The following is a 21,561-nucleotide window of genomic DNA, read 5'->3' on the forward strand; positions in this document are numbered from 1 at the left end:
CCCAAAACACCGTCCCCACCGTCAAGCATGGGGGTGGAAACATTTTGCTTTGGGGGTGTTTTTCTGCTAAGGGCACAGGACAACTTAATCGCATTAATGGGAAAATGGACGGAGCCGTGTATCGTGAAATCCTGAACGACAACCTCCTTCCCTCTGCCAGGAAACTGAAAATGGGTCGTGGATGGGTGCACGACAATGACCCAAAACATACAGCAAAGCAGTGGCGTAGCTAAGGAGCTGTGGGCCCCGATGCAAGTTTTACAATGGGGCCCCCCAAGCACTCTATACATAACAATTTATACGGCGCACCAAAATCTGCCAATGGCAACTACAGTGTCAGAGGTGCAAGAAGGGGATGGGGAACAGCTTGGTAATGATTACCACTATTCAATGTATCTACAGAAGTCATTATTATGAGCATAGGCCCAATAGAGAGCTAATTCTGTAGTTAAGGGAGGGCCCTTCGGGGCCCCTCTGGCCCAAGGGCCCCGATGCGGTCGCTACCTCTGCACCCCCTATTGCTACGCCCCTGCAGCAAAGGCAACAAAGGAGTGGCTCAAGAAGAAGCACATTATGGAGTGGCCTAGTCAGTCTCCAATAGAAAACCTATGGAGGGAGCTCAAGCTCAGAGTTGCACAGAGACAGCCTCGAAACCTTAGGGATTTAGAGATGATCTGCAAAGAGGAGTGGACCAACATTCCTCCTAAAATGTGTGCAAACTTGGTCATCAATTACAAGAAACGTTTGACCTCTGTGCTTGCAAACAAGGGTTTTTCCACTAAGTATTAAGTCTTTTATTGTTAGAGGGTTCAAAAACTTATTTCACTCAATTAAATGCAAATCAGTTGCTATCTTTTATTTAAGGTTATTTTTTCGATTTTCCTTTTGATGTGCTATCTGCCACTGTTAAAATAAACCTACCATTGAAATGATTCTGTTCTGAGACTTTTCATTTCTTTGTCATTGGACAAACTTACAAAATCAGTGAGGGGTCAAATAATTTCCTCCACTGTATATAAGGCGGACAATATTTCTACAGTGCTTTAAAATATGTGCAAACATAGACCAATCAGAAGTAATTTTTTTATGCTACACATTTGCTTTAAAATGATGTCACTGATGTCATCTTGTCACTAGTATCTTCTTAATATGCACCTGAAGTGAGAAGTATATGGAAGCCTTATTTTTTTGTTTGCACATATCTTAAATTTTACAATGTTTGCCATAGTGCCCCTTTAAAACGTGGTAAAGAATGTGTGATGACATTTTGTAATGGCAGTCACAGTAAGTAACTGCTCTGGTGAGTCATCTCAGGGTGACAATACTCTAAGGCCACAATGCTATAAGCATTTCTGAATGAGAACAGATGACCTCACCTGGTCCAGAAGATGGGGATAGTAATTGCTATTGTGTCACCACCTAGTTTTCTTTTTGAGTATTCAGCATACAGAATAGACAAGTCAGTCGGCAAATAACATAGCTGGCAAGATATACCAATGCTGAGCAAATGGACATAGTAGTTAGGGTTTAAAAATTAAATACAGCACAGGTGTGTGTTTAAGTTTACATAAATAGGGTGAAAGATGACATGAAAGTGCTGCTTTGTTTGGCAACCTTTTAGCTAATGAGAAGATGTGCTTTTATTGCGGGAGAAGTAGAATTCCCTTCAGATTAATTGATTCCGTGCTCACACTGCAAAGCAGTTGCATTTGTGATGGATTTGGGAAATAATATTAAGGTGCTGTTTTTCTTCTAATGGCTGAGTCATATTGGCTTCCACTTTGTGTTGTTATGGAAACGTGACAATTCTGAACTCGCGCACTTTTGCACCATTAGCTATTTGTCTGAAATGATGCTAATTTGTGGTACCTATAGTATGTTTCTGCAGTATGTGGGTGACAATGGGGAAAGGTGTTATATATATTTTACTAGTTCAAACAGTTTTATTGAGGTTTTGTTACATGTATTTTTATGCTTTTCTGTGATCTGTCTCCCCTGAAATAAATGCATAACCAGTAAATGTCTTGCATTGGTAAAATGTGTGGGTGTATAAAAAAGAACATGATAAACCGTACTTGGTAAAGAGAGGTGGTTATCTGCTCCCGCCGTCTTTCACCTTCTGTTTACTGTATGAGGCTGATATCTGCTTAGAGAAGCATCTGGTCACCTTGGTGTGCGTACATTTGAAATGGCCGTGGGAAAATTTCATTGAAGACGAAAGACTGCTCACCCTGCTGCAGACAAACTCCTGGGTGGTGGTAATGCTGGGAATACACGATGCATTTTTGCAGCAGGTAGATGGTTCGATAGATAATTTCCGACATGTCCGATTTCACGTTCGATCGTTTTGCCGCTCGATTTCTGATAGAAGTCAATGGAAAAAGATAAGAAAAACGAGCGGAAGATAAAAGAATTGAGCGGCATAAACGATCGAGTGGAGAATTGAATGGCAGAAACGCATTGTGTATTCCCAGCATAATGCTAGTCCCCCTAAGAGTTGATACTTGTTCAGAGTCTGTAACGGATAGTATTAGAGGTAGGGGATTAGTAGAACAGCCAGGCAATTTGCATTAAAAAGGAAATATGGCAGTCTCCATATCACTGTAACTTTAGGAGACTGCAGATACTTACTTTTTTCTACATACCTGGGGCTTCCTCCAGCCCCACGTGCACGGATTGCTCCCACGTCGCCGTCCTCTGCTGCCTGCAGCAGTATCTTCCTCCAGTCCCAGCCAGCCTGCGCAAAAGGAAGTGCACTCTTTACGTATCTTTCCAGTGGCTGCTGGAGAGATACGTAAATAGCGCACTTCACTTGGGCCAGATTTTACAAGATTGGCAGAGAGGCAGGAGCGCATCGCAAGCAGCTGTCTATTTTGGGCTGACCGAAGCAGCTGCGGATCTACTCACCTGTCCACCTGCACTTCCTCCCATGTCTTCTATCTGGGGCATCTCCCTGTCTCTTCACCCGTGGGCAGCTGTGTGTCACGTGACTAACACTAGAGGCCAAATACAAGAGGGCTCTAGTGGTCATGTAAGGTATGTGCCCCTAGTGTTTGGCCTCTAGGGTTTAGTCACAGGGAGTGAAGAGACAGGAAAGGGAGCCCTGGCGTTAGAGGGAAGACGTGGGAGGAAGTGCCCATGGACAGGTGAGAGTAGTTCCGCTGCCCATAAACTCTGCATGACGTGAGGGAGGGAGACATAGATTGGGAGACCCGACAGGCAGTGCGCACAGATTTTCAATCCGTTTCACACCGAAAACTATTGAAAATCTGTGTAGTGTGGAGGGATTCGATCAGATAGATCCTCTCTAGTCACATAATGATCTGAGAGGGATCTATCTGTTGGACCCTGTAGACTAGTGTATGGCCAATTTAAGGGTGGAGTTGAGCCGTACATTTGGGTGTGCTAGGTACACACCATACAAATTTCTGTTAGATTTTCTGTTAGATTTACCTGCTAGATAGAGAATTTCCAACATGTTGGAAATTCTCTATCTAACCATCTATCTGCCTAGCAATTAGGCATTGCTCTACTCAGCAGGAGATAACCAGAAGACTATGCACCAGAGATAATGACCAGTCTCTACCAGTACTTTACAGAAAATAATGTAAAGGTACATACACACGATGGATTTTCGCAAACGACCAGTCTATTTGGACGTCCAAACAACCGGTCGTTTGGATGTCAAATCGGTTGTGTGTACAGTCTATCATTCAGCTGAAAAGACTGGACTTGAGCGATCCGCTTGGCGGATCAGCTGAACGACAGACTGTACACATGCCCGATTTGATGTCCAAACGACCGGTCATTAGCGAAAATCCGACGTGTGTACGAGCCTTAAAGATGCTTACACACGCACTACCGCTGGCAATGATGGGTCCGCCGGACCCTCCCGCTGGGCGGACGTTCAGCGGACAGTAGCACGTGTGTATGCACTGTTGGTGGACTGATAAGGCTGTTTCTGAACGTCTGCCCAGCGGGAGGGTCCGGCGGATCACAGCCTTATCAGTCCGCCGACAGCGCGTACACACGTGCTACTGTTAGCTGAACGTCCGCCCAGCGGGAGGGTCCGGCGGATCACAGCCTTATCAGTCCGCCGACAGCGCGTACACACGTGCTACTGTTAGCTGAACGTCCGCCCAGCGGGAGGGTCCGGCGGATCACAGCCTTATCAGTCCGCCGACAGCGCGTACACACGTGCTACTGTCAGCTGAACGTCTGCCCAGCGGGAGGGTCCGGTGGACCCGTCGTTGCTGGCAGTAGTGCGTGTGTATGCACCTTAACATAAACTTTAAAGCCCCATCTATACGATCCGATTCTTTGTGCGATTCGATTACGATTCTATTTACGATCCGATTAAATCCGACATGTCTGATCGGGATTCAATTCGATTTGCCATTGTTTTGCAATGGCAAAGCGAATTGAATTGAAACCCAATTGGACTTGCCGGATTGAATCGGATCTTAAATAGAATTGTAATCGAATCGCACAAAGAATCGTATCGTGTAGATTGGTCTTTACAGAAAAATCTAACAGAAAATTGTATGGTGTGTACTAGGCATTATGTATTTGTCACTGTTCTTTTTGGAAGTCTACGCTTTGTGACATGTCAGCATAGTAATGTGTGGCCTGTCCTGCTGTTTTTTCCTCAGTGTTGTGGGTGGCAGCCCTGTGCTCTGTCTTCCGTGCTGTAAATCACTGAGCTGTTTCCCATACATCACACAATGCAGAGGTCTGGCCAGCACAGCACCGCTCCTCTGTCTGTCTGACACTGATGGGAAAGGGATTTCTGTGGCTGGAAAGCAGCTTTGAAAACACATGTGGGTGGATTTCCAGCAGGGCCTGTAATAGGAAGGAAACGCAGCCACATAAACAGCAATTGTACATTCCCAGTTATTTAATCTTGTGACTCTCTGTGGCTCAAACGTTGGACTGCCATCCACTTCATCTATTATATTGTTTCTGGGACTTAATTAGAACGCCAACTAAGTTAGCTGGGAAATGTCACAGTCCACAATTGAAACATTATGGAAACCTATGTCATTGTGTAGAGAGGCAAAGCCAAATGGCTGGCGCTGGGCAGATGGGTGGATTCTGGCTTGGGCATGCAGCGATTGTTTGGAAATGTATTGCTGCAGACTCTGGCCCTGGATGGCAGGCTGTGGTTTAACATTCTTATTAAATGAAGCCTTCCTCTAGACAGCAGAGATGATGTGAGTGAAATCTTCGGCTAGTTGGCAGACCGTGATCTCATTGGATTATGGCAACAGCAGATGAGAATTTGCTCCACAATAAAAAGGCAACTCCACCCAAAGGGCATGTTCCAGGGGTATTTGTGACAGCCAGACAACCCTAAAATGATCCTCCTTATTTATTCTGTTTACAAAACCGCAAGCAGCCTTTGTGGCCTTAATTAAAGTGGACCTGAACTCTTGCACAGGACAGAAGGAAAACCTAGAGAAATGCACCCTGTATGTATTTAGAGGGTTTAGCCTGTCTAATCCCCCCTCATCTGTCACTTATCACAAGTTGGAATTTGATCTCTCACCTGTATCAGCTGTCTGCCATGGCAGTGAAGCTAATTGGTAGTCACAGGATGTTAACAATATGTCTGCTGGCGGCGTATTGGATAGTCCCAGGTTCCAATCCCAGCCAGGGCACTATCCGCACAGAGTTTGTATATTCTTCCTTGTCTGTGTGGGTTTCCCCCCAAACACTCAGTTTCCTCCAATCCCAAAAACATTCTAATAAGTTTACGGACTTCCCACTTAATTGGTCCTAGAACTATGATGGACATATGACAATGGTAGGGATTAGACTTTGAACCCCAGGTGAGAGTAATGTGGAGGCTGCCATTTTTATTTCTTTTTAAAAATACCAGTTGCCTGGCAGCCATGATAAACTATTTGGCTGAAATGACACCAGAAACAAGCCTGTAGCTATTCTTGTCAGATCTGGCAATATTGTCAGAAACACCTGATCCACATATGCTTGTTTAGGGTCCGGGCTGAAACTATTCGAGGCAGAAGATCAGTAGGACAGTCGGGCAACTGGTATTGCTTACAAGGAAACTTGAAAGCCTCCATATCATTGTCACCTTGGGTTCACTTTCAGTAAATATTCTGTGAAGCGCTGCAGAAGATGTCAGAGCTATATAATTACTGGGTAATATTATTATTATTAATAATAATAATAATAATAATAATACTCATCATCCGGTTTCTCCAGTAAAATGCTGCAATGTTTTTGTGCTGCACCAATTCTTTTGTAATTCAATGTTAAAAAATATCTTTCCGTTTCAGTTTGCAGCCAGATATGAATTGCCAGTACAAGCTATTAGCATAAACCTGGAATCTGTACTTTGCCATACAGTCAGCTCAGGTATTTTCTTTTTTCTGTATGATTAATGAGCTGCACAGAGCAGGAGCTCTTGCTCTGAGTTTTCACACCTGCACTTAGTGACTGGCAGCAGAATAGACATTCCCGTCTGACAATGTTTAATTAGACTATTATGGAGAAACTGAGTGCCGGGCTTAATTATTTCAAACTAGCTGATTGCCCGGCGTTGCCCGAGTATGTATTTGGTTGTTGTTGGTCCGCCCACTTTTCTAATCCTAACACACAATGACTCAATGACCTAGTTTGTGAGCTTTGCATTGTTTGGCATCAATAATTTGCATTGAAATGACACAAATCTGATTGGCTGTGGCTCCACCCTCTTTTCTGATTTTGAACCCCGTCACCAAATGACCAACTGTACCAGGTTTTAAGCTTGTGTCCTTAACAGTGCAAGAATGGCAGCAATTGAATATTCCCCTTGAAAAGCAATAAATGAATTTGGATTGGCTTTTGTAGGCTCCACCCTCTTTTATGAATATTAATCCCAGTCATCCAGTGACCAACTGTGCAAAGTTTGAGAACCCTACCGTTAACAGTGTAAGAATGGCTGCAGTTTACATTTTCCCAGTGAAATTACTATTTGTCTCCACCCACTGATGACCCAGCATTGCCTGTGTATGCATTTGGCTGGTGTTGGCTATGCCCACTTTTTGTAATAGTAACAGACAATTACTTAGTTACTCAGTGACCAAATTTGTGAGCTTTGCAGTCTTTGGCATTAATAATTTGCATTGAAATGAAACAAATCTGATGGACTGTTTGTGTCTCCACCCCTTTTCTGCATTTGAACCCCAGTCACCCAATAAATAACTGTACCCAGTTTGGGGCTTGTGCCATTAACAGTGCAATAATGGCAGTAATGAAATACTTCCCTTGAAAATCAATAGATGAATTTTGATTGGCTTTTGTAGGCTCCATCCACTTTTATGAATAATATCTGATGAATTGACGTTGCCCAGGTATGTATTTGGCTGGTGTTAGCTCTGGCCACTTTTTCTAACCCTAACACACAAATAGTCAATGACCAAGTTTGTGAGCTTTGGGGTCTTTGTCATCAATAATTTGTATATTCCCATAGAAATTAAGCAAATCAGATTGACTGTTTGTGGCTCTGCATCTCTCCGGGATTTGAACCCCAGTCACCCAATGACCAACTGTAGCAGGTTTGAGGCATCTGCTATTAATAGAGCAAAAATGGAAGATATTTAAATATTCCCCTTGAAAATCAACAGGTGAATTTTGATTGGCTATTGTAGGCTCCAACCACTTCCCATAATATTAATCTCAGTCACCCAGTGACCATCTGGGCAAAGTTTGAGAACCTTTGCCATTAACAGTGTAAGAATGGCTGCAGTTTATATATTCCTAGTGAAATTTGTCTTTAGCTCCACCCAATTTTTGTAACCTTGACACACAGTCACTCAATGACCAAGTTTGTGAGCTCTGGGGTCCTTGGCATCAATTTGTAATTTAACAGTGAGATGAAACAAATCTGATTGGCTGTTTGTAGCTCCACCCCTTTTCTGAATTTGAACCCCAGTGACCCAATGACCAACTGTACCAGGTTTGAGGCTTGTGCCATTAACAGTGCAAGAATGGCAGCAATTTAAATATTCCCCTTGAAAATCAACAGGTGAATTTTGATTTTCTTTTTAGGCTCCACCCACTTTTTTGAATATTAATCCCAGAAAATCCCAGTGACCAAGTTTTAAGCTTTTGGGTTTCTGCCATCAAAATTGTGTGAATGGAAGCAGTTTATCCAGTAAAGTAATCTGATTGGCTGTTTGTGGCTCCACCCCTTTAGTGCATTTGAACCCCAGGCACTTCATGACCGAGCTGGTTTGAGGCTTCTGCCATTATTAGTGTAAAAGTGGCAGCAGTTTCAATATTTCCCTTAAAAATCAATAGGTGAATTTTGATTTGCTGTTGTAGGTTCCACCCACTTTCCTGAATATTAATACCATTCATCAATTGACCAACTGTGTCACGTTTGAGAACCCTGCCAATAACAGAATAGCTGAAATCAATCTAACAAATCTGATTAGCTGTTTGTGGCTCCGCCCCCTTTAGTGAATTTGGACCCTAGTCACCTATCAGCTAAGAGGCCTCTGCCATTAACCGTGTAAGAATGGTAGCAATGTAAATATTCCCCTTGAAAATCAATAGGTGAAATTTGATTGGCTATTGTAGGCTCCACCCACATTTCTGAATATTAATCCCAGTCACCCAGTGGCCCACTGTGTCAAGTTTGGGAATCCCGCCAATAACAGTTTAAAGAGAAACTCCGACCAAGAATTGAACTTTATCCCAATCAGTAGCTGATACCCACTTTTACATGAAAAATATAATGATTTTCACAAACAGACCATCAGGGGGCGCTGTATGACTGATTTTGTGCTGAAACCCCTCCCACAAGAGGCTCTGGTACCGTACGGTACTCTGGGCAAACTGCCACAATGTAACAATGACACACACAGGAAATGGCTGTTTATAGCTGTCTGTTAAAGCCAGAACAGCTACATAATCTGCCCACAGTAACAATGTCACCATGTAATACATGTCAGAATGTGAATCTGGGAGAGGAAAGATTTTACAATGAGCAAACTCTGACTAAATCATGTATACATAATTATTGTAAAAATTAAGCACCTTTTTATATTAAATTATTTTCACTGGAGTTCCTCTTTAAGAATGACTGCAGTTTATATTTTCCCCTGGAATAAAATGTAGTTATTGGCCCGCCCACTTTTTCTAACCTTAACATACAGTCACTCAATGACCAAGTTTATGAGCTTTGGGCTTTTGGTATCAATAATTTGTATATTCCCATTGAAATTAAACAAATTTGATTGGCTGTTTGTGGCTACGCCCCCTTTCCGAATTTGAACCCCAGTCACCCAGTGACTAACAGTACCAGGTTTGAAGCAACTGCTATTAACAGTGTAAGAATGGCAGCAATGTAAATATTCCCTTTGAAAATCAACAGGTGAATTTTAATTGGCTGTTGTAGGCTCCACCCACTCTCTTGAATATTCATCCCATTCACCCAGTGACCAACTGTGCAAAGTTTGAGAACCCTGCCAGAAACAGTGTAAGAATGGCTGCAGTTTATATTTTCCTAGTGAACTTTATTATTGGCTCCACCCACTTTTTGTAACCTTGACACACAGTCACTCAATGACCAAGTTTGTGAGCTTTCAGGTTCCTGGCATCAAAAATGTGTGAATGGAAGCAGTTTATCCAGCAAGGAAATCGGATTGGCTGTTTGTGGCCTTGCCCCTTTAATGAATTTGGACCCCAGTCACCCAATGACCAACTGTACCAGGTTTGAAGCCTCTGCCACTAACAGTGTAAGAATGGCAGCAGTTTTAATATTCCCCTTGAAAATCAATAGGTGAATTTTGAATGGCTGTTGTAGGCTCCACCCACTTTCTTGAATCTTAATCGCATTCACCCAGTGACCAAGTGTGGCAAGTTTGAGAACCCTGCGATTAACAGTCTAAGAATGGCTGCAGTTTACATTTTTCCATTTAAAATGAACGGCTGAAATTTGATTGGCTGTGTTATGCTCCTCCCACTTTTCCTGGATTCGTAACCTCGGTCACCAAGTGACCAACTGTGCCAAGTGTGGGGACTGGCTTGATTACTGTGAGAATTGCAGCCTTTTACATTTTTTCCATTGACATGAATGGGTGAAATCTGATTTGCTGTTTGTAGCTCCGCCCAGGTGTGCAGGGGGCCGCGAGACCCCCAGAACCTATCATCCCAGGTAGTAAGGGATTTGTATACCAAGTTTCGTTCAAATCGGTCAAGCCGCTTTCGCGTGATCGCGGCACATACACACATACATACATACATACATACATCCGATTTTATATATATATATATGTATTTTGTGGTTTCAAGGTATAACTGTAATAGGATACATTAAGTTACAATTGTATCCTTTATTATAAGTAGCTACGCCTTTTAATGGTGGTGTTCGGAATTTTGCCGTCTTTACCCTATAGACACTTTTTTTTTCTCCAAATAGACCAAGAAGCATGGCCTTGGGAGTACATAGCAATTGATTATTGATGAGTCTGGTTAGGATATCATATTTGGCTCCAGAAATCCTAAACCCCTGAACAGAACCAGAACATGTGGAGGTATTTTGCCCCTCAATCACATCTCCAATAAGCATCATGAGCAAGGCTCTCCATTTTAAAGAGTCTATAGAGTGTGATGTAAGTTATTTAAATAAATTTGAGAGTGATCAGTTTGTCGGGCTGCAATAGGTATTTTAATAATGCGTGAGGTAATTTCAGGCCACTCATTTTTAGTAATGCGTGAGGTAATTTCAGGCCAACTCCACTGCCTCCTCAGGCAGATCTGACTATGGCCTCAATTCACTAAGCTTTCTCAAACACTTTATCGAACGTTTGATAATTTACCTCATGGGTAAAATCTAATTTTGAATTCACTACGGTGTTATATATTTATCAAATGTTTTATCAATAAAATGTTCAATAAATCTATAACACCTTAGTGAATTCAAAATTAGATTTTACCCTTGAGGTAAATTATCAAACGTTCGATAAAATGTTTGAGAAAGCTTAATGAATTGAGGCCATATAGGTTGTTGCCTGGCTAATAAAGGTTTCTTGAAGTGCCCTATATCGCCATCTAAGAGCACCCCATATAAATGGGATGTGACCCCGTAAGACTAGGATGGATGAATAGTTCTTCACTAGAAAGAGGTTCCATGGCTATAAGGGGTGTAGGGCAAACTTGGTTTTAAAGGAGTGGCGGGTTGATGATATCTGAAGTAAGCAGAATTTGGTTTAGCGTGTTTCTATAACAAGGGAAATGGAGACGATTGCCCCTTTTTTTAGATAAACCCACCTACCAGCTCCCACATTTGAATGGTAGTAATCGTAGGTGTTATTATAAAGTTGATGCTTTGGGTCCTCTAAAAGGAAGACTGGAGAGTGCTGTGCTTGAACAAACAATAGCCACTACATGCGTTGTAGCAGAATTGTACAGTGATTGAGCAAACTACTAATATACCGTAGTTAGAACTGCTGCCCAGTAGTACAATTTCAACTTTGGGATCCTTATGCCCCCATCTACTGGCAGTTGTAAGCAGGACAGAGCAATACATGGAGCAGAAGAACTCCAAAAAAATGAACCTATACATGTGTCTACATCAGAAAACAGGAACAGGAAGCCAAGCCTAATAGGAGTATTACTGAAAAGATAAAGGGACTTGGGCATAATGCACATCTTGACTAAGTTAGTAGTAATAGGAGAGGGAGCGTGCTCCAACAGTGGAATTTGTCCTTGACTTGTGCTACAATAGGTGCAGTGTTTAAAGCGTACCAGAGATCAAAAATCTAAAGAATCGATACTTACCCGTGGCTTCCTCCAGCCCCATAAACGCGTGCGAGTCCCACGCCGCGCTCCTGCGGTCTACCGTTCATCCGCAACCATCCCCGATAACAGGCTTAGTCAGGTCCAGTCTGGGTTTTCTGGGCATGTGCAGTAGACCCGGACTGACGCGACTGAGCCAGTTATCGGGGCTGATCACAGCTGAACGGCAGACTGCGGGAGTAAGGCGTGGGACTCGCATGTGTTTATGGGGCTGGAGAAAGCCGTGGGTAAGTATCAAATCTTTAGAAATATCTGATCTCTGCTTTCCTTTAAAGGACAACACCTAATCTGGTATGCTCTAAAAGTAATAGGCAGGGGCTCAGCAGGATAGCCAGCAATGTTTAAAAGGAAAGAAATATTGCAGCCTCCATATCTCTCTTGTTACAATTATCCTTTAAGGTATAGTATATGCTTATATCCTTGGATATCTCAATACCTAAGTATTTATTCAAAGTAACTTCTTAGTATGATGGGAATTAGTGTCTGGCTGAACACCAGTATGTTTGACAACATGCCATACATCAGAAAGACATAAACTACCATAATTGTATGTTTTTAAAGGTATTCTTGTAAATTCCTGTAATAGAAGTAAACACTCAATAAAGATCCGTATGGAGAGAAAGCATTATAATGGCAGCTCTTCAAGCTCTCGAGCTGGAAAAAGGATGCTAAATATCTGTGAAAGCAAAGCACAGTTTGTGCTCGGAGACTTTTTTCCATTGCATACGCCAACTATATTCCGGCTTATTGGCTGCATTACAATGCTTCCCCTGCATCTGCTTATTTTATGGAAGATATTGTCATTGTATCTGCTTTTTTTTTTTACATACTATGTTGGAAATGCTTTGCTGGCTTCTTGTTCTTTCCTCTGCTCTCTACAGTGTAGTTCCTATTAAACCATAAGGACGGGTTCATATGGACGACTGGTGGTGGTTGTCACCGGCGTTAAACGCTAGGGATCCACCGCTCCATAAATGGGAGCATTCATCTCACAGAATTTTCTGTCATTTGGTGAAGCGCTGTGCTCAGACGACTTTTCCCAGATGCTGCATGTAGTGTTTCACAAAGTCGATTGCATTTGCATTGAACTTACCTAGGGCTCTAAATACGACAACAAATGGCAATAAACTACGTCAAACTCGTCTTTGGGCAGTAGCAGAAAAGCATTCGAGCGAAATGAAACGCTTCATGAGAACTGGCTCTTATGCAAAAATGATCTTCCTCACACAAGTGCTGCTTATTGTAGGCATGTCCAAAGTCTGGCCCAGGGGCCTAATGCGGCCCACCAAGCCTTTTGTGGTGGCCCCCGAAGCTCTCTACAGACGTTAATTCCATGCGGCCCGTAGGCCATAGCTGTAGTGCCACATGCAGGGGCCATCTTGTTTCGTCGCTCTGTCTTCCTCTTTGCTCACCTGTAAGTTATCGGTCATCACTGGAGCAGTAGCAGCCACTGATTAGCAGCTGCCACAGTGCCAGTAGCACTATGCCTGCATACTGAAAGGAACATGCTAACTGCACAAGGTACCGTTGATTTGTCACATGCATAATGTACCTATCAGCAATCAACAAAAATATTGTTTGATTTTGCTAGTTTGTCCCCTTAGCACTCGGAGGAACAGCGATATGGCCCTTGGCCTAAAAAGTTTGGACACCCTTGGCTTATAGGAACACAAGGACATGAGTTTGTTTACTGGTGCAAGGCTACACTCTCCTGTCTTGTACCACAAAGGAGTCCTATAGTGGTAGTGATGGTAGATTGTGAGCCCCAATGAGGGACAGTCAAAGGACCACTCAAGTGAGAAGAATATAGGGGCTGCCATATTTATTTATTTTTAAACCATGAAAGTTGCCTGGCAGCCCTGATAATCTATTTAGCTGCAGTAGTGTCTGAATAATAGAAACAAGCAAGCAGGTAAACTTGTCAGATCTGACAATGTCGGAAACATCTGATCTGTTGCACGCTTGTTCAGGGGCTGTGGCTAAACGTATTAGAGGCAGAGGATTAGCAGGACTACCAGGCAAACTGGTATTGCTTAAAAAGAAATAAATATGGTAGTCTCCATATCCCTCTCGCTTCAGTTGTCCTTTAAGGCAAAGCACACACTGGTCTGCACCATAATTAGCTTCTTCATCCTTGTCTTCACCAGAGGAACCCATTTACTTTAACTGCTCTATTTACTCTGTGTATCTACAGCAGCCCTGATGCATCTCGTCTGAGTGCAGGCCAACACTTGTTCTGCCTCTTACCTCTCCTGCTATGTGCTGCTCCATCTTAGGCTACATTTTGTCGCCACTCCATAGCAACAGAACGCGTTGCTAGCCTGCAGGTGATGTAACTTGTTCAACATACTGTGAAAAATGTCAGTACTCGCGCACATGATTTTCCTGACTACTTAGCATTCACAATGGAGCCTGTAGTATACCGACTGAGCTGCTCTATTTTTACACCTGAACTTTGTAGGTATCCTCATTAATGTTGGCACTGTCAGCCTTGGATAGCCAGTAGGGTGATATGTAATTTTCCTCACCTGTAGTTGTGTGTATTGTAACTGGAAGCAGACACCATCTTCATACAGCCATAAAAACTGCTGCACTTTAGCAGGGATGAAGTTCCTCACATTTTTTTCAGTCTGTTGGAGCAGAGAGGTCTGTACACTGTTAGGCACCCAATATAACAAGTTAGAACTTTTTACTGAAGAAAAACATGCAGAGATATATCATACACCGCCATTAGGAAATGCAGCTTACTTAGAACATAGGATACAGGAAATAACAATCCCATAAAGATCACATCACATTTGACAGTGACATCTTGTAGTTGTTTTACTATACTGCAGTTTAAGGTAATCATATTGTTAAACCTCTAACACAGTCAACATGGAAAATACATTTGTATATTAAAAACAGAGGAAGTCAGAGTTGAAGTCTGAGTCACTATAATGCTATGGGTTGAAGTGAAAGGATTCATGTACTGACTCCACAGCCCTGTATATATCAGGATATGGTGCTTGGCCGGGAGCTAAACATCACATGTGTACAGAGCTTATTCAAATTGAGTTTTTTAGGCTACAAATATTTTAGTTTGTACTAGGCTGTAGATTTGTGCCTGAAGATGAGCATTAATGGTATATTTTACTGTGTGTGTTGTGAAGTCCACTTTTAAGTTCACCTGTGACCTCCAGCCTAGCACGCGGTGTGCAAGAGGATTTAATAAAACTGTTTCCTGAAAAATAATGCTGCTTTAATTAAATTTGTGTGCACCAAAGAGCTTGCTTATTCCCTGTAGGCTGCTCTCTCAGAATAGCTGCTTTAAGTGTGTCTGACAGATGCTCCATAATACAACACACACGTTTTATTCTATATCACATGTGTGGGCTGCATCTTCCAGTATCGCTTCTAGATCAGCTTGACATGACTTTCCTGTCTGTCATCCTTAACCTCTTGGGGGATTACAGGCAGTAGAAATCTGTCCTGTATTGTGGACTGCATAGAGGCACATAATTTGAACCCTTTTTTGTGTCTATAGTCGCGCTTTTTCTTTTTTTTTTTTGGTCCTGGTGAACCTATTGATGTTAGGCATGTAACAGTAATGATTATTCTTAATGCAACCTTAAAATGACAGAAAAAAGACATGCCACTTTGCTCTCACTTTCATTAAAGAGGGATTGTCAGCCACAAAATCAAATTCCACGTACCCACTGCTCTGTGTTCATTATATAGCCTGGAACCTCACCCTGCATTGCAAACACTCCAAACTAATCAGAAATGTTTCTGCTGTAATAAATCTGTCAGCCTGGCTCTATTTGGTACATTGCTGACAGAAGGAAGCTTGCCATCGCCCATCCCACATTCCTGCTCATCATTGATTGGCTGTGGGAACCTATCAAATCCTGCTGAGGTAAAATTCGATTGGTCCATTTTACAAACTGCATACATTTGTGTACAACATTTCAATAATCCTGTGTCAACTCAAAATTATTTGCGACTTTTTGAGCATGCTTAGGTTTCCAGCAAAGGGTTCCTTAGCCTTTAAATGGTCTCTGTTTGGTCCAGAAATACTGACATAAGTTAACTTTTGTATAATATTCTAATTTTTCGAGCTTCATCTGTATATTCTTTCAAACAATACCAGCTGCCTATCAGTCCTGCTGATCTCTTTGGCGGCAGCAGTATCAGGATCGGTCACATGAAACAAGCATGCAGCTTCTTGATAAAACAGCTGATCTGAAAATTGCTGTTATATTAAAGAAATAATGACACTTTCTTCAATCTTTTTTTATAAATAGACCTCATTGAGTTACTAGTTTTGGCAAGAACAGCCTCTGTATTATTTCTAGGACAGGTTTCATGTATGTTGAAGGAAAAGTAGCAGATAGACTAGGTTTAAAAATGCATCGGATTGACTATACCCCCCAGAGTCATCTGCCACCAGCCATCCACTACTCCTGTAGACTGACACAAGGAGCCTAGGCAACTGTCATCTGTGGCCAGCTTTATAGAGTTTACTTAAATGTCCCTGTTGTGTTTTGTAGAGCTGTTATCCTCACAAGTGTCAGCTGTGCTTTCTAGGATATGTCTGGAATGGAGAGTTGTGTTAATGTACTGCTTTCTTCTGTCCTGTAGAGCTCTCGAGGCTTCTTGTCGCTGAAGGCTTGTAAATGTGTTCCTCTTTCTAAAGCAGTTTCTGGGAGATTTTACTACCTGACCTTTCAAACTAGGGATTATTTTGACTCACAGAGGACAGATGAGTAATATGAACACTAACACAGGAAGACAAGTGTTTTTTAAATGTTTTTAAATGTGTTAACCGCCGTGGTAGCTGCTGTTTGCATCTTTGTTTTGCGCTCTGAGCTAGTTGCAATGTTGCCATCTCACAGGAATATGCAGGTCATTCTATAGGCTACTTAAATATTTGCTCCTACTGTTGTTGTTTTGTTTCAAATTGTCCAACGCTGATTTTGCATTTTGTTTTGTTTGTATTAAAGTGGACCTAAGCTCTAGCACAGGACAGCAGGAGAAGACAGAAGGTGCATTAGAGAAATGCACCCTGCATCTATTTAGACAGTTTAGACACAGATGATCCCTCCTCTGTATCCCCTGACTGCCACTGCAGATAAGCTCATTTGAAAGCACAGGATGTTAATAATATGTCTGCTTCCATGAAAGCAGGAAGTAGAAACACTCGAGATTTATTTTAGGATTTGCAATAGCTGTAACAAAGAAATGTTTTTTTCTCTAAAGGTTATTATTCTGTTGCGTATCTTATAGAGCAGAGAGCAAGTTCTGGTCAGCTCTAACACTGAAGACTTCTTGCTGTAAATACATTTACAACTGAATTTCAGATTTTTTTTTGTCTGTACAGTATTCCGCCTGGTTAGTCTTGCTTAGTTAGCCTCCTATTCTCTTATTGCATTTTATCGTACATTTACACTAATTTGCAATGCACAAAGTGTTTTCCTATTGCTAGACTTTTTTGCAACAAGGCTTGGTCCTATAGCTCCTTAATACCAGGAGAGTGGAAGTTACTTCGCCAGCACACAACAGATAACTTGACCCTGCCCTCCTCCTCCTCCCGTTGCTGAGAGATATTAAATATTTATGGTCAGCACTGCAGCTCAGCAGTCTTGTGCTCATTTCCTTACTGCTCAGTTTGCAAATATAGAATCATTTTCTTCTCAATTTTTAGTGACGTGTGAAAATGAGTAAACACTTTCTACACTTTGATACGTCTCTGCTGAGCAGTACCTGCAGTGCTGGTTACAGAGAGTGAATGTATCAGCCGCACAGGGTGGAGGTGGGCAGAGCACCCTCCCCTGAAAACATAGACTGGATTGTTCCTACACTAAATACCTGACCAGGGTACAGTTTAAGGTGAAGACTCACTAAACCACTTGGACAATTTTGCATTATGGAGTTGCAGCACTTAAGGAAACAATTCAAATATTGTTAGCAGTTTTGTATTCATCATAGCAAGGGTGCTACCCACCTAAAAACCATGTTCTCCTATACTGAGTGTTTTGTGAATAATTCTATTTCCATTAACCCAGTCTCATCTTTTTGCACTAGGTGTTTATTTCCCCCCCCCCCCCCCCCCATACTGTCTGCTTATGTGAGTGGATTGAAAGGGCTTGCATGGCAGCATAGGTGCTATCTGAACCCAGGCCATTTCCCTATAGGACAGGGAGCTCTTGATACATGTGCAGTAGCTCCCTGTGTCATTGGCCTTTGGTTCTTTTGCCTTGTGTTTATGCATCCTCCATATCCCAACATTAATGACACACATTAGTTTGTGCCATATATCTGACACAACCACGATTGTACCTATCTATGCTGTATATAACTTGTTCGCTCTTTTATATTTGTATTTCACTAAAATAATATTTCACTGTACTCCATAAATCACCCCAAACTCACTGGGCAAAAATCCACTACTTTGTTATTCGTGGATTTTGCTGGTCGCAGTGCCCGTGGGAGCCAGAGCGTTGGGCTGTAGCTCTGCCTCCATGTTTGTCAATCCGTGCGTATCTCCGCCTCTCCCCTGCCCCTCTCAGTGAAGGAAGACTGGGAGAGGCAGGAAGAGGTGGCGATCAACACCGATTGATGGGAGTAGAGGCAGAGCTACAGCCCAAAGCTCTGCCTCTACAAGGAAGGAGCCCCGCAATGTGCCCCAAGGAGTTTGGGGTGATTTATGTAGTTTTCAGCCGCCGAGATGCGGCGTTTTAGGTAGGGCAATTATGTTAAGTTTTTTTTCTAGGCTTCAGAGTCTCTTTAAGGATCGGTCCCCATAAGAGATAATGTAGCTCAAGGATTGGTTCCCATAGGACATAATGCAGCTCATTGCTCTGTATTCTGTCTATTTTCCTGCAGAAATGACAGGTTTTAGTTATCAGTTTATGGAAAAAGCTTCAGGCATGGTATGGGTGGTCATTGTAAAGGGCATTCATATTCCCTGTAGTGTGTGTGTGTGTTTTTTTTTTTTTTTTCTGAATGGCAGTATCCATCCCCATGATCATCTTTTTAATGACAGCTGCGTTCCTCTGTAGAGATGAAATTTGTCATTCATGCATGCAAGCTAATTTTATTAGAGGGAGATCAGAGTAGTGAGCTGTGCTTGCAAGATGCAGCGTGTTTACATATAAACCCTACAACTTTCCATGGGTAGTAGACTGGTCAGCACTCATAGCTGGCATTCTATCTAAAGATGAGCCTGTACATATTGCAGCCCATCTTATGCTGATGCAAACTGGACCGCTTGGGCCTATTGCAGCAGACACATCTCTGAAAGTGCAGAAATGCTGCTGAATGGAGCTGCTTTATACATTGTAAGGTGATTATCCAAATATACCCTCTGCTTAGTTTAAATGACAACTGAAGTGAGAATAATATGGAGGCTGCCATGTTTATTTCCTTTTAAACATTACCAGTTGCCTGGCAGCCCTGCTGATCTATTTGGCTGCAGTAGTGTCTGAATCACACCAGAAACAAACATGCAGCTAATCTTGTCAGTTCTGACAGTAATGTCAGTCTTGCCTCATCTGCTGCATGCTTGTTCGGGGAATATGGATAAAAGTATTAAGCTGGCCACTAATGGTCCAATTTCTAGCGAAAAATCGTTTGAGCGATCAGAAATTCTGATCGGATTGGTTGTAAATAATCTCCATTGGTGGACACAATCGATTATGAACGAGTGAAACAAAATGTCGCCCGAATGAATTTTCGTCGAACGAAAATTTGGATTTTCTTGGTGGTCGTGATAGATAGGAAGCAAAGATTGGTTAGTTGATGGTGTAGTGAACAATTTTTTGTCCGATGAGAATTTCTGATCGCTCGAACGATTTTTCGCTAGAAATTGGACAGTTAGTGGCCACCTTTAGAGAGATCTGCAGGACGGCCAGGCATCTGGTATTGCTTAAAAGGAAATAAATATGGCAGCCTCCATAGCTGCCTCACTTGAGTTGTCCTTTAAATAGCCCATATGGACAGTTTGCTCCATCCAATGAGCGAGCCAGTCCAGCTGAAAAGTATCAGTAGTTCTTCATGCTGCTGATGGTCAACCAGTGGCGGCGCCAGGGGGGTGCTTTGGGGTGCTGAAGCCTAAAATTCTCCAAGCACCCCTAAAGCACCCTTTGCCCCCCCCCCCCCAGCGTGAACTGACTTCCAGCGTCTAATAGACGCCGTGTCAGTTCACCGGCTCCAGCAGCGGCAGAGCAGGGCTACGGTAACATGGCATCTGAAGCCCTGTTCTGGAGACTTGAGTCTGCAGTGCAGGGCTTTGGGCACCATTTTCCCGTAGCCCTGCTCTCAGCGCGGGAGTTTCAGTTGCTGGCTGCAGAGGCTCGTGGGAGCTGCGCGCCAGACGGAGGCCAGGACAGGAGGTCTGCTGCAGGTGAGTACATTTTTTTTTTATTTTTTTTTATGTATTAGCAGGTGTATTTGCTGGGCAAGTCTGCCACATGATTAAAGTGTTTTCTGATCAAGTCTGCTACATGATTGAAGTATTTTCTGGTCAGGTCTGCCACATGATTGAACGAATTTTCTAGGCAAATCTGCTCACATTACGTGTAATTTCTTGAGAAAACCTGCACAATTATGTGAATTTTCCGGGGAAAGGGTCACCAAAACTTGGGCCCACTGTCTTTGGGTGGCACTTTTAAAGGGAACCCAAGGTGAGAATAATATTGAGGCTGCCATATTTATCTCCTTTTAAGCAATACCAGTTGCCTGGCTGCCGTGCTGGTCCTCTGCCTCTAATTCTTTCAACCATAGACCCTGAACAGGCATGCAGCAGATCAGGGGTTTCTGACAATATTGTCAGAACTGACAAGATTAGCTGCATGCTTGTTTCTGGTGTAATTCAGTTCACCACTGCAGCCAAATAGATCAAATGAGAAAGCGGAGGAGCGCTCCATAGTGTAAAACAGATTTAATAGGTTAAAATTGCGCATAAAACAATTGCACTTACTAGAAAGTAGATGCATAAGGGCATATCAAATAAGGGCAAAACCCTATTCCTGGAACCCTGGGAGGCCGCCTTCTACGTACTCCGTGGCCTGCGGAGATCGTGGTCCGGATGGCAAGGACAGGAGGTGGCTGACCCTGGGGAGTGTTGCGTGCTGGTGGCGTCACAACGCGTTTCGGCGAATCCTCGCCTTCATCAGGTGACGCCACCGACCAGCACGCCAGTTTAAATAGAAATGAAATGTGGGTTGAACCAATAAGGGTTGCCATAGCGACCGTGGGAGGTCACGAGGGCAGGAAATGCTTGTTGAGTAACTGGTCAGTAGGACCAATGGTGTGGCTTATATGGGTGGGAGTGCTGTCCCCAGTGGAGGGAGAGTGGGCCACTGGCTAGGATAACCCAGCTGACCAATCGGCAAACGGAATTGTAGGAGCGGTGGGGAGGAGTAACGACAACTCCGTAATCTCAGCCCTGGGATAGGCGGCGGTGTGACCAAGGGGGCGAGGCCCTAAGGGCGTCAGGTCTCCAAGCCGTCATTGCTGTGGGCGGCCACAGATTACGGAGTTGTCGTTACTCCTCCCCACCGCTCCTACAATTCAGTTTGCCGTAAGTAGATAATACGGCCATTGTAAATGTTGCACCTTTCTCTTTTTGGGGCTCATCCTTTTCAATACACAGGCCACGCTGCAGCCCCACAGGAGCAGCCTGGGATTTAGATTGGCAGTAGCAGTTTGAGATCCAGATCGGCCCCCCTTCTTCCCTCTTGTTATTTACATGGGTTGCTAAGCAAC

General features: G+C 43.0%; 1 protein-coding gene across 3 annotated transcripts in view; it reads left to right on the forward strand.

The window, feature by feature from the left end:
* Positions 1-21,561, forward strand: part of CYTH3 (cytohesin 3) — a 207,332-nt gene that overhangs the window by 79,125 nt on the left and 106,646 nt on the right. Inside the window, exon 1 of one of the 3 annotated variants that reach the window (XM_068244561.1) lies at positions 1,531-1,549. The exons of the other annotated variants lie outside the window; for them this stretch is intronic. The gene's annotated coding sequence lies outside the window, so the exon portion shown is untranslated. Of the gene's footprint in view, positions 1-1,530; positions 1,550-21,561 lie in introns of those variants that run through there. 3 annotated transcript variants of the gene reach the window in all.

Source organism: Hyperolius riggenbachi, chromosome 7 (genome assembly GCF_040937935.1).
Source record: "Hyperolius riggenbachi isolate aHypRig1 chromosome 7, aHypRig1.pri, whole genome shotgun sequence".
Classification (NCBI taxonomy): Eukaryota; Metazoa; Chordata; class Amphibia; order Anura; family Hyperoliidae; genus Hyperolius; species Hyperolius riggenbachi.